Source organism: Protopterus annectens, chromosome 9.part0 (assembly GCF_019279795.1).
Source record: "Protopterus annectens isolate FY-2018-M chromosome 9.part0, PAN1.0, whole genome shotgun sequence".
In the NCBI taxonomy this organism is placed as follows: Eukaryota; Metazoa; Chordata; order Ceratodontiformes; family Protopteridae; genus Protopterus; species Protopterus annectens.
In genome coordinates, this window is record NC_056743.1 from 678950179 (window position 1) to 678960922 (window position 10744).

Below are 10744 nucleotides of genomic sequence, written 5' to 3' on the forward strand. Positions count from 1 at the left end.
TTATACATCCAGTTGAATACAGCTAGATCTTAGCTGGCCAAAGCTGAGGTTTTTAAGCAGAAAATATTTCAAACTGTACCACTTAAATAGGCAGTGACAAGAAATCAAAGAATGTGGCTACCCCCACACCTGCAATTACTAACAGACAATAAAATTCAAGCAAGCACTAACTGAAGAACAGAGTCAAAACTTCCACTTCAGTTAATATTCATGCAACACAATTAAATCAATTTAAATACTGTATTATTTGAAAAAAGTGCAGATAAAAGGTACTTAAATTCTCTTATATGTCCAGTTGAATACAGCTAGATCTTAGCTGGCCAAAGCTGAGGTTTTTAAGCAGAAAATATTTCAAACTGTACCACTTAAATAGGCAGTGACAGAAATCAAAGAATGTGGCTACCCCACACCTGCAATTACTAACAGACAATAAAATTCAAGCAAGCACTAACTGAAGAACAGAGTCAAAACTTCCACTTCAGTTAATATTCATGCAACACAATTAAATCAATTTAAATACTGTATTATTTGAAAAAAGTGCAGATAAAAGGTACTTAAATTCTCTTATTTGTCCAGTTGAATACAGCTAGATCTTAGCCAGCCAAAGCTGAGGTTTTTAAGCAGAACATATTTCAAACTGTAACACTTAAATAGGCAGTGACAGGAAATCAAAGAATGTGGCAATTCCCACACCTGCAATTACTAACAGACAATAAAATTCAAGCAAGCACTAACTGAAGAACAGAGTCAAAACTTCCACTTCAGTTAATATTCATGCAACACAATTAAATCAATTTAAATACTGTATTATTTGAAATAAGTGCAGATAAAAGGTACTTAAATTCTCTTATACATCCAGTTGAATACAGCTAGATCTTAGCTGGCCAAAGCTGAGGTTTTTAAGCAGAAAATATTTCAAACTGTACCACTTAAATAGGCAGTGACAGGAAATCAAAGAATGTGGCTACCCCCCACACCTGCAATTACTAACAGACAATAAAATTCAAGCAAGCACTAACTGAAGAACAGAGTCAAAACTTCCACTTCAGTTAATATTCATGCAACACAATTAAATCAATTTAAATACTGTATTATTTGAAAAAAGTGCAGATAAAAGGGACTTAAATTCTCTTATATGTCCAGTTGAATACAGCTAGATCTTAACCGGCCAAAGCTGAGGTTTTTAAGCAGAAAATATTTCAAACTGTACCACTTAAATAGGCAGTGACAGGCAATCAAAGAATGTGGCTACCCCCACACCTGCAATTACTAACAGACAATAAAATTCAAGCAAGCACTAACTGAAGAACAGAGTCAAAACTTCCACACAATTAAATCAATTTAAATACTGTAACAGGACACATAGATTACTTTCCAACTCATCTTTAAAAAAAATATACCTTTACCAATGTCAATGATCATAAGGTTTTTTTCAAGTGAAGCTATGGATTTAGTCTTAAAAGCTGCATGGACTAATTATCGAGTTAAAATTAAAGAAAATAATATAAGACTTGACAATGACTATTCAACATTAGAGATGTCAAAGTGAAAAACATGTGTGCCACTTGTTAAATGCTTAAAGAAATACAATATTAAAACACAAATATTGCTTCCAGCAAAAATAAGGATTCACCTTCCAGAAGGAAAGATTATTTTTAACATCTCAGAAGATGCAATGGACTTTATACAGAAAAATAAAATCCTAGGAAAAACAGAAGAAATGGGTAGGAATCTATTAACTTATTTGAAGAGAAATGCAACAAGAGATGGCTGGTTAATACAAGACAAAAACAGTAAAAAACTAAAAAAAGTGAAAATAAATGCATTTCATGATTATGAATTCTTATTAACTTAAAGAAGTGCTTGAATAATTATGAACAGGTGCTGAACATTACTTTTTACAAGGTAAATCATTTATTTCTTTCCCTACTTCAAATGGTTACTGGTTCCTTTTTTAAAAGGTCAGATTTTGATTCTTTTAGTTATATATGAAATTAAAGCCACCTATTTTCATTTAAAGCTTAAAAGGTTCAACTATTCATTTTATTAAAAGTTAATCTTTATTATGATGAAATTTATGTTAGATGGCACACTTTCTGATATCTTGGCAGAGTTGAGTAATGAACTATTAAATACAATACAAGATACAGCAAATTACACTAAAGAGGCATGTGATGTTACATTCTGGGTACTTAAAATGGTCCAGTAGTGTGCTACTGATAGTATAATTCCAAAAAGAAAAACAAATGGAGGAAAACAGTCTGTAAAAAAGTACAATCCACTCAGATTCAAAAAATCAAATCCAGCTGGGAGTGGAGTCCAACTCCAGAAAGGAAACCATGCACCAATTGTTTTAAACCACCAACATTCAAATTTATTTAAGCTGATAACCACACAATTAGCTTTTTGCCTTCATGAACAGACTTCATCAGAATGAAAGAAAACAGTACCATAAGCGCTTTTATAGCAAACCAATTAATAATATCCAATTAAATAATTAAATGGTGATTTAAAATAATTGGTATACAGTTTTCCTTCTGGAGTTGGAGCCCACTCCCATCTGGATATGTTTTTTTTTAATTTAGAGTGGATCCTAATGATAGTATACTTGACATGCAATAGCACTGAGGAAAGACATGCTATGTTATAAACAATGTACAAAATAACTTCTCACATATATAAAAGTTGTTATTGGAATGATATCAAATAATTAGAGCAACATGCACACTTTTATAAGTTAAATGTGGATCTCACACAACTGTCATTCTTTTAATGCAAGTTTATATGCTATATCTCCTTTAAGAAATGACAGTCTGCTTTATATTAAACATCTCACACAAACAGTGCTTACTGAATCATTAAATGTTATTTTTTTAAATACAATAGCTTTATAGTGGTTAAAATACTTTGAAATGTTTTTTCCTTTTTTTTAGTGGTTTGGAGGGGTTTGAAGGATGGCACGTAATGTAGAGGAGGCTTGGATTCACTTGTGAGTGTTTTATGTAAATTGTAACTGATGGACTGGTCATTTTCAAGCCCTTATCATGAAAACCAGCTTGAAACAACTTAGAGTCATGAGCACCTTTGTGATGCTGCAGGAGTTCTAAACATTTTAAGAACTGTCCAGGTTACTTCTTCCTGTCTAAAAGTAAATAATCATAATATTTTGAATCATATGCTAAGATATCAATACACACAGGTTAGATAATAAGCAAAAGACAGTGAACTACATTCTAAACCACTGTCACTTATTAAATAGTTCTAAATGCTTGCAGTATACCAAAACAATAGTTTATATACTAGCCTACAGAAAGACAATTCTGATAAAAAAAAAATAGGATTGTGTTTCTCTGTTATTATCTCTTTTTAATGATAACAAAACTTAATATCTCAAAACAATTTATTATGGAAAGTTGAATCTTAAAATGGAGATCTTTCAAATTTTTTTTCAAATACTAATACACATAACATTTATGGAAAAAATAGGACTGGTTCTAACAGTAGTACCAGATTAAAGAGTATCAAAAATATATATGGGTAAATATAAATGTTCTTTTATATGATATTCTACACTAGGATTATAGCTAAAATAGAAAACTTATGAATATAGTAAAAGAAAAAAATAAATGAGAATAAGCAAATATGTACATAAAAAATATAAGTACATCTACAAGGGTAGGAGACTGGCATAGTAGTTAAGGTGCTCATCTTATAGGTACAAGGTGCAGGGTCTGAATCTCACATGGGATAAATGGTGTGGGCTTGAAATGGTCCACAAGGGCAGTTAATTGTGATCTTATGAACTTTACACATGGCAAATAAAACAGAAAAAATATAAATCATCTGACTTATAAATTAATAAATATAAAAATAACAACTGACTTCCTCCCCATAGTAGACCGTGGAGATGTGATTTACAAGAAAAGATGATTGTAGAGATATTTGATTTGGTCAACTTATAATAAAGAGTCTGAACACCTGTTTAACTTTTCTTATTCATAATAGTTCAGAGATGGGCTTTTTCAGATGATGCATACTAAAAATATGACACACATTAATATGAATCAGTAGCATGAATTAGTCTAGTGGAGAGTTTGAGAGGCAGTTTGTTCATCTTTTTCAGCAAACTAGGAATACATTATTCCATGGTAGAATGTTTTAGGGTTATATCATTAGATAATTTTTTATTTGTTTCAAAAGTTTTGTCCATCGCTGAAGATTTCATATTGTTATATGTAAAGTATATAATAAGTTCTGTACATAAATGTGATTTCATTATACCTGTGTTTTTTTCTGTATTATATAAATGTCTGATTTGAAATGCAGATCTATTAATATTAATGGACTGAATAATTCAAAGAGGTGGAATCTCTTCAAATACTTGCAATTACATAAAGTTCAAATAGTATTTCTATAGGAAACACATTTACATAATAAAGATGTAAATAAACTTTCATTAAATAATTATTTGGTTTTAGCAGGTTCTGGCTTTAGAGCCAAAAGAACAGGCACCCTCAATTTATGGAAGAACTCGCTAGTAATGCCTAAAGTAAAGGATACCTACGTTGATAAAATGGTATGTTAGCCATTGCTGTTATTGAGTGTAACAGAAAACTATATACATTGGTGAACTCTTATTGGATTCCAAGAGTTGGAGCTAAAGATGCAAAAAATTACTTAGCCATTACAGCCTGTTACATGAAAGGTGAAGCAAAATGTCTGGTGATTCTAATTATATTTTATCAGACAAAGATTCCACTACATATAGAAAGCTGAGGATCACATCTTCAGTCAGACCCTTAACATTTTCTTTAAATCGAATGAATTTAAAGGATATATATATATATATATATATATATATATATATATATATATTAAGAAAACTCACTTCTGTTTAACCATTATTCATATAGATGTGAAACACAAACAAATATTGATAATTTTTTTGTCTCGAACAATCTATCACATATCAGAGAAGTTTCAATAGTCTCATGTCCATTATTGAACCATAATGCTATAATCTTTAATATTATTTTAAAAAACTGACAATTTAATACATCACAGGAGATTACCAACATTATTAAAATAAAAAAAATCAAGGATTGTTATGTTAAAGAGATCAAAAATTTCCTGGAAATAAACATGAATTGTGAATTGTGAAATATCTGACATTGTCTTGTGGGCTTACTTAAATGGAAAAGTTACAAACTGGCATATTAGTAAATCAAGACAATGGGACAAGGAATTGAATACACTACAGGACAAAATAGACACACTAAAGTTAAATCTAAAACCAAATAACATTATCAGTCAGTCTGAACTTAAAAAGTTAAATACAAAATATGTTGAAATTCTAAATCATAAAGTTTCAGTAAACCTGGAAAAACTTAAACTTCAGGGATATTCAGTAAACCCTTTAAGCTTGCATAACCTTGCTCTTAGATCAAAGAAAATGAATAAACTAAATCATATTAAAGAAATTACAACACATATAAATAATAAAAAATAAAGAAAAACATATATTAAAGGTATTCTTGGGGGCTTTAAAATATTTTATGAAAATATAAATAATAATACAAATAACCTAGATAATGATGGTATAACTGAAACTTTTCTAAGGGAAAATATAAATAATAAAATAACAAGTGAACAAATAAAAAAAATATAGACCATTCACTTTAACAGAAATAAAAGATCAAATAAAAAAGTTAAAAAATAATAAGGTGCCGGGCTTAGATGGTCTTACACCAGAACTATATAAAATACGACCAGATGATGCAGTTAAAATATTAGATAAGGTCTGTAAATAAATACTCACTCCTAACAAAATTACAGGTATGTATAAACCAAATAGAATTACAGTAAACTCTCAGTTAACTGGAACTCAAGCAACCAGCACTCTCAAGCAATCGGCAATCTCTCACACACAGTCACTTCTGCTTTCATATAGTCATTCATTCACTCTTTCTCTCTCTGATCTCTCACACACACTCTCTTCAGCTTTCATGCATCTCTCCAATCTCTCACACATAGTTGCTTCTGCTTTCATACATGCATACACCCAGTCACTCACTCTGATCGCTTACCCACACAGTCTCTTCTGCTTTCATGCATGCATTCATTCACTCACTCAGTCGCTCACTCAATCACTCCGATCTCTCACACACAGTTGTTTTTGCTTTTATACATACATTCACCCAGTTACTCAATCTAATCACTCACTCACACAGTCTCTTCAGCTTTCATACATGCATTCACCCAGTCACAAACCTCGATCACTCACACACACAGTCTCTTCTGCTTTCATACACATATTCACTCACTCTTTCTCTCTCTGATCTCTCACACACACTTTCATGTGCCACTCTCAAGCAGTTATCTGGCATCTACCAATCCCTATGGGTGCCGGTTAACTGAGAGCTTATTGTAAATGCTGGAGATGTGATTCTGAAATAATAGCTGATTGGGTACATATGGTATATGAATGTGAAATCATCTCCCCTTTTTGGAAAGAAATTAATAATTTCATTCACGGTCTATGGTCAGATAGATATATTTCTAAATCTTTAGTTTTATTTAATGCTCCGAATCCTGAGATAATTCCAAAAACCCAAATGCCTCTTCTTTGATCTATTCTTGCAATAGTCAGAACAGTAATTACTAAAAATTGGAAAAATAAAGTTACCCCCTCTAGTGTTGAATTTATTAGTATGGCAAAAATTATTTGCAATAGTAAATAGCATACTATAAAGATGAGAACTTCTAATGTTATACATTCATATAAATCTTGACTTAAAGACTTCCCTGAAAAATATTAATTGTTGTTGATATGTCTAACTTTGATGTATTGATCAGCTGTGGACCTATGTAAATGGTGATGTATTTTATAATTGATTTGTTTATGTATTGTTTTAAAACCAAATAAAAAAATAAAAAAAAGAACTCCAGGTAAACACCTTTGTAGAACTGTAAGTACTTTCAGTATTAACACAATAAAAAGCATGTGGCTTAGTTATGAACCTGCACATACTGCAAGAAACATATTTCAAAGTACCCCTTCTTTTACAAATATCTGTTGTTCTAGTATTCCTCTGTTCTCAAATATCCGTTAAGTTATCGCCCCTCTTGTTTAAGAAATAGAGTGGTCTTCCACCTCCTCTAGCCAAACTTCTGAACTAGAACTTAAATGTGAAGCCAGGGACAACTATGTCAACTGGAAAATGACTATTCCTCTGAAAAATACAGTAGATAGTAAATCAGTTGGGTACATTATTAGTAAGTCGTAATTAGAGAATTTTTCCAAAGTTTTGGATAGAAAGAGGGATAAGTTTGCATTTCATAATGACGGCGGTAACAGTTTAAAGAATATTTGTGACCACTTAAAATATGTATATTAGTAAATGATTGCATGTTTTTGTATGTTTTCTAAAAATATTTTTTCTGCTGTTTCAAAAGACTTTATTGATTGTTGGGTTATGCCATGGGAGTAATATCTTGCTATTTAAGTAGACAATATATGTAATAATGTTACTCTGATGAAATTTCCACATCTAACTGTTTTGAAAGATGAAAGCTCTTACCACTAAAATTTATTTATGATGTTTATTTTTTCTTTGTTGTTGCCTCACAGCAAGAGGTTCTCCAGTTCAATTCTCGGCTGGAACGTCTTCTGTGTGGAGTCTGCATGTCCTCCCCACGGTCGAGTGGCGTTTGAAAGACATGCGTAGAATGGGCATGCCTTTGTTGAAGGTTGGGCATCGAGCTGGCACTTCGGCACCGTAAAATTCTACTGCCAATCATTAGCAGACCGGAGTTCGGCTGTGGCGACCCCTAACTGGGAAAAGCCAAAAGAACAACAACATTTTTTCTTCATTTTCCACAGGTTTTTGTTTATATGGTTATTTTAATTTTTTGATTTTACTCATTTATAAACCATTATGTGTGCATTCTTTACAAGTGTTTGAGTGTTTTTCAGTTTATAGAGAAGCCAATCAACCAGATGAATTTGTGAGGTAGAAAGAAGACACAATTCCAAGAGAAAACCAGTGCAACAAGGTGAGACTGTACAAATTCCACAAGATCAGGGACCACAGGTTAAAATTAAACCTAAGACCTTGAAGTTGTAAGGCAAATATCTTATTCACAGAGCCACTATGCTGATTTGACTTGACTCTTTGCCGCCTTAAGTATAAACAATGAATGGTGGGATAAAGTAATCAGTTGCATCATCCAGCGGGAGAGAATACAAATGATCCCAATGAGTTCTATAAAAGTATCAGGGACAAACTGGTTTGTGTTTCTAGAGCAGAGGTGCACAGTGACATGCTGTGTGCATCCTGCCTTGAAGTCTGCCAGCAAAAGCTGAGAAATGGTCACTGAAGGCATCACTCGCAATGCCACCTGCTTAACATTGCAGTTCAATCCAGTATACTTTCTCTCCGGAAACTTTTTATTAGTTCTGGTAAAAAACAAAATTATCTAGCTAAAAGCTGACATCAGGGTGAAGGGGTGAGAACAGTAATTGAAGGTAACCATAAGCTCTCCTGTGATATTGTTGGTTAGCCACAAAAGATATTGTCCACTCTGCATTTAGATTAGTGGAGGGATGCAAAAACTAGCAAGCTTAATACATTTTGCTTTTTTTACCTGAATGGAGAGGATGACAGACTTGTGGGTTATAGAGAGAAACAGTTGGAAAGATGGCAGCATACACTGCATAGTAACATTATATGTAATGCCAACTCTGTCAACACCTTCATAGCATCTATCATGCTTCTAAATATGATAATTTGAGGGAATAAATCTAACCAAATTAGTCATGCCAGGAATAATTTATAACCAAGGCACAGGTTTGTATGGTACAAGCAATATGCATGGAACAAGAGGTTTATTATAGATGCTCAGAGTGTTTATATTAGCCAATTTTATGGCCCGAGGAGAAGACCAGATATCACCACTGAGGTCTTGAGGGGTTGGAGCATTGGAACTATGTTGGGGTAGACACTGCCATAAAGCATAAAGGATGGAGGCAGTTGAGTCTATATGATGAACATAAGGTACAAATTTAATGAGTATTTACAAAGTTTGTATCTCAATTTCATAAGGCAGAGGTGGTAAGTTTCACAGCCCCCACGCTAAAGGATAACACTGCCCAAGATGCAGAATCCTTTACAATTGCACTCTATGAACACCTACAAGGATGCATGGATCGTGCCATCCCTAGCAAAACCAAGACTCACTCCCCTAAGAGAAGGAAACCAGTCTGGTGGACCCCTGCTATAAACAGGTTATACAACAAAAGGAGGAAACTAGTTCAGAAAAAAAGCAAATTCCAAGAAGGAAAGACATCCCTGATCAGTATCAGTAAGAAACTAAGGTCCCTCATAAAATCATCCAAGGCTAACTTCGAAAGAAAAATAGCCAAGGATTCGAAAGATAACCACAAAGCCTTCTTTAGCTATGTCAAGAATCTAAGTGGCAACTCACAGATATGCTCTGAGCTAGTGCAAAATAGCACAAAATATACTGAACCTACTGATATTGCCAACATCCTGGCAGATAGATTCAGTGCAAACTTCACCTCCCTCTCACCTTCAAAAGAGCCCACAACAATACCGGAAAAGTGCAGTGTCCCGGAAATCATAGAAGCACAGGTGAAAACAGCCCTTTCAAAAGCCAAAAACACAGCATCAATGGGGCCAGATGGTGTTCCAGGCTGTGTCTTGCACGAATTACAGAATGAACTAACCCCCCCACCTAAACACGCTGTTCAACCTCAGCCTCTCAACAGGCTATGTGCCCATAGAATGGCACACAGCAACAGTTATTCCACTCCACAAAGGAGGGGCCACAACTGACCCTGGTAACTATCCCCCATAAGCCTGACTAGCCTGGTCTGCAAGGCTATGGAGCGCATCATCATGGAACTCATTAACAAAGACATTGGGAACCTCCAAACACTTGACCCAACCCAGTTCGGCTTTGTTAAGGGCAGATCATGCCTACTAAACCTGGTTGACTCTTTTGAGACAGTCACCAAGGCAATAGATGAGGGAAAGGTGGTTCACACAGCCTACCTTGATCTCGCCAAGACGTTCGACACCATTCCTCACTCGGGTATTATAGAAAAACTCACCAGCCTGAACATAAACCCCTACGTCACAAGATGGGTTGCCAACTGGCTTACAGACAGAACTCACACAGTAAGAATAGCGGGCTCCAGGTCTGACTCTAAACCAGTCACAAGTGGTGTCCCGCAAGGCTTGGTTCTGGGAACCCTACTGTTCGGCATATATTTCTCAGAAGTACAGGCAAACACAAGAGGACTATGGCTAACCAAGTTTGCCGATGACTGCAAACTGGGAGCCATAATTGACTCTCCGGCTGACACTGACATCCTTCAAAAAGGCCTTACTGAGACAGACACCTGGTGTCAAAGTCATGACTACAAGCTAAATGCCAAAAAATGCATAGTCATCCTGTTTGGGAAAAACAAAACACCCACAAATTACCACATAGGCGGCAGCCCCCTTAATACAGAAGAGGTATTAAGAGATCTGGGGACCCAGGTAGATAGTAATCTCTCCTTTGACAATCATATTGCCAAAGTAGTTAGGAAATCCTTCTATGTAGCCCATCTAATTACTAAGGGGTTCACATCTATAAATAAAGAGGTTATAGTGCCCCTCTACCTGTCACTCATCAGACCTCTCATAGTGTACAATGCCCCATTTGGGATGTACCT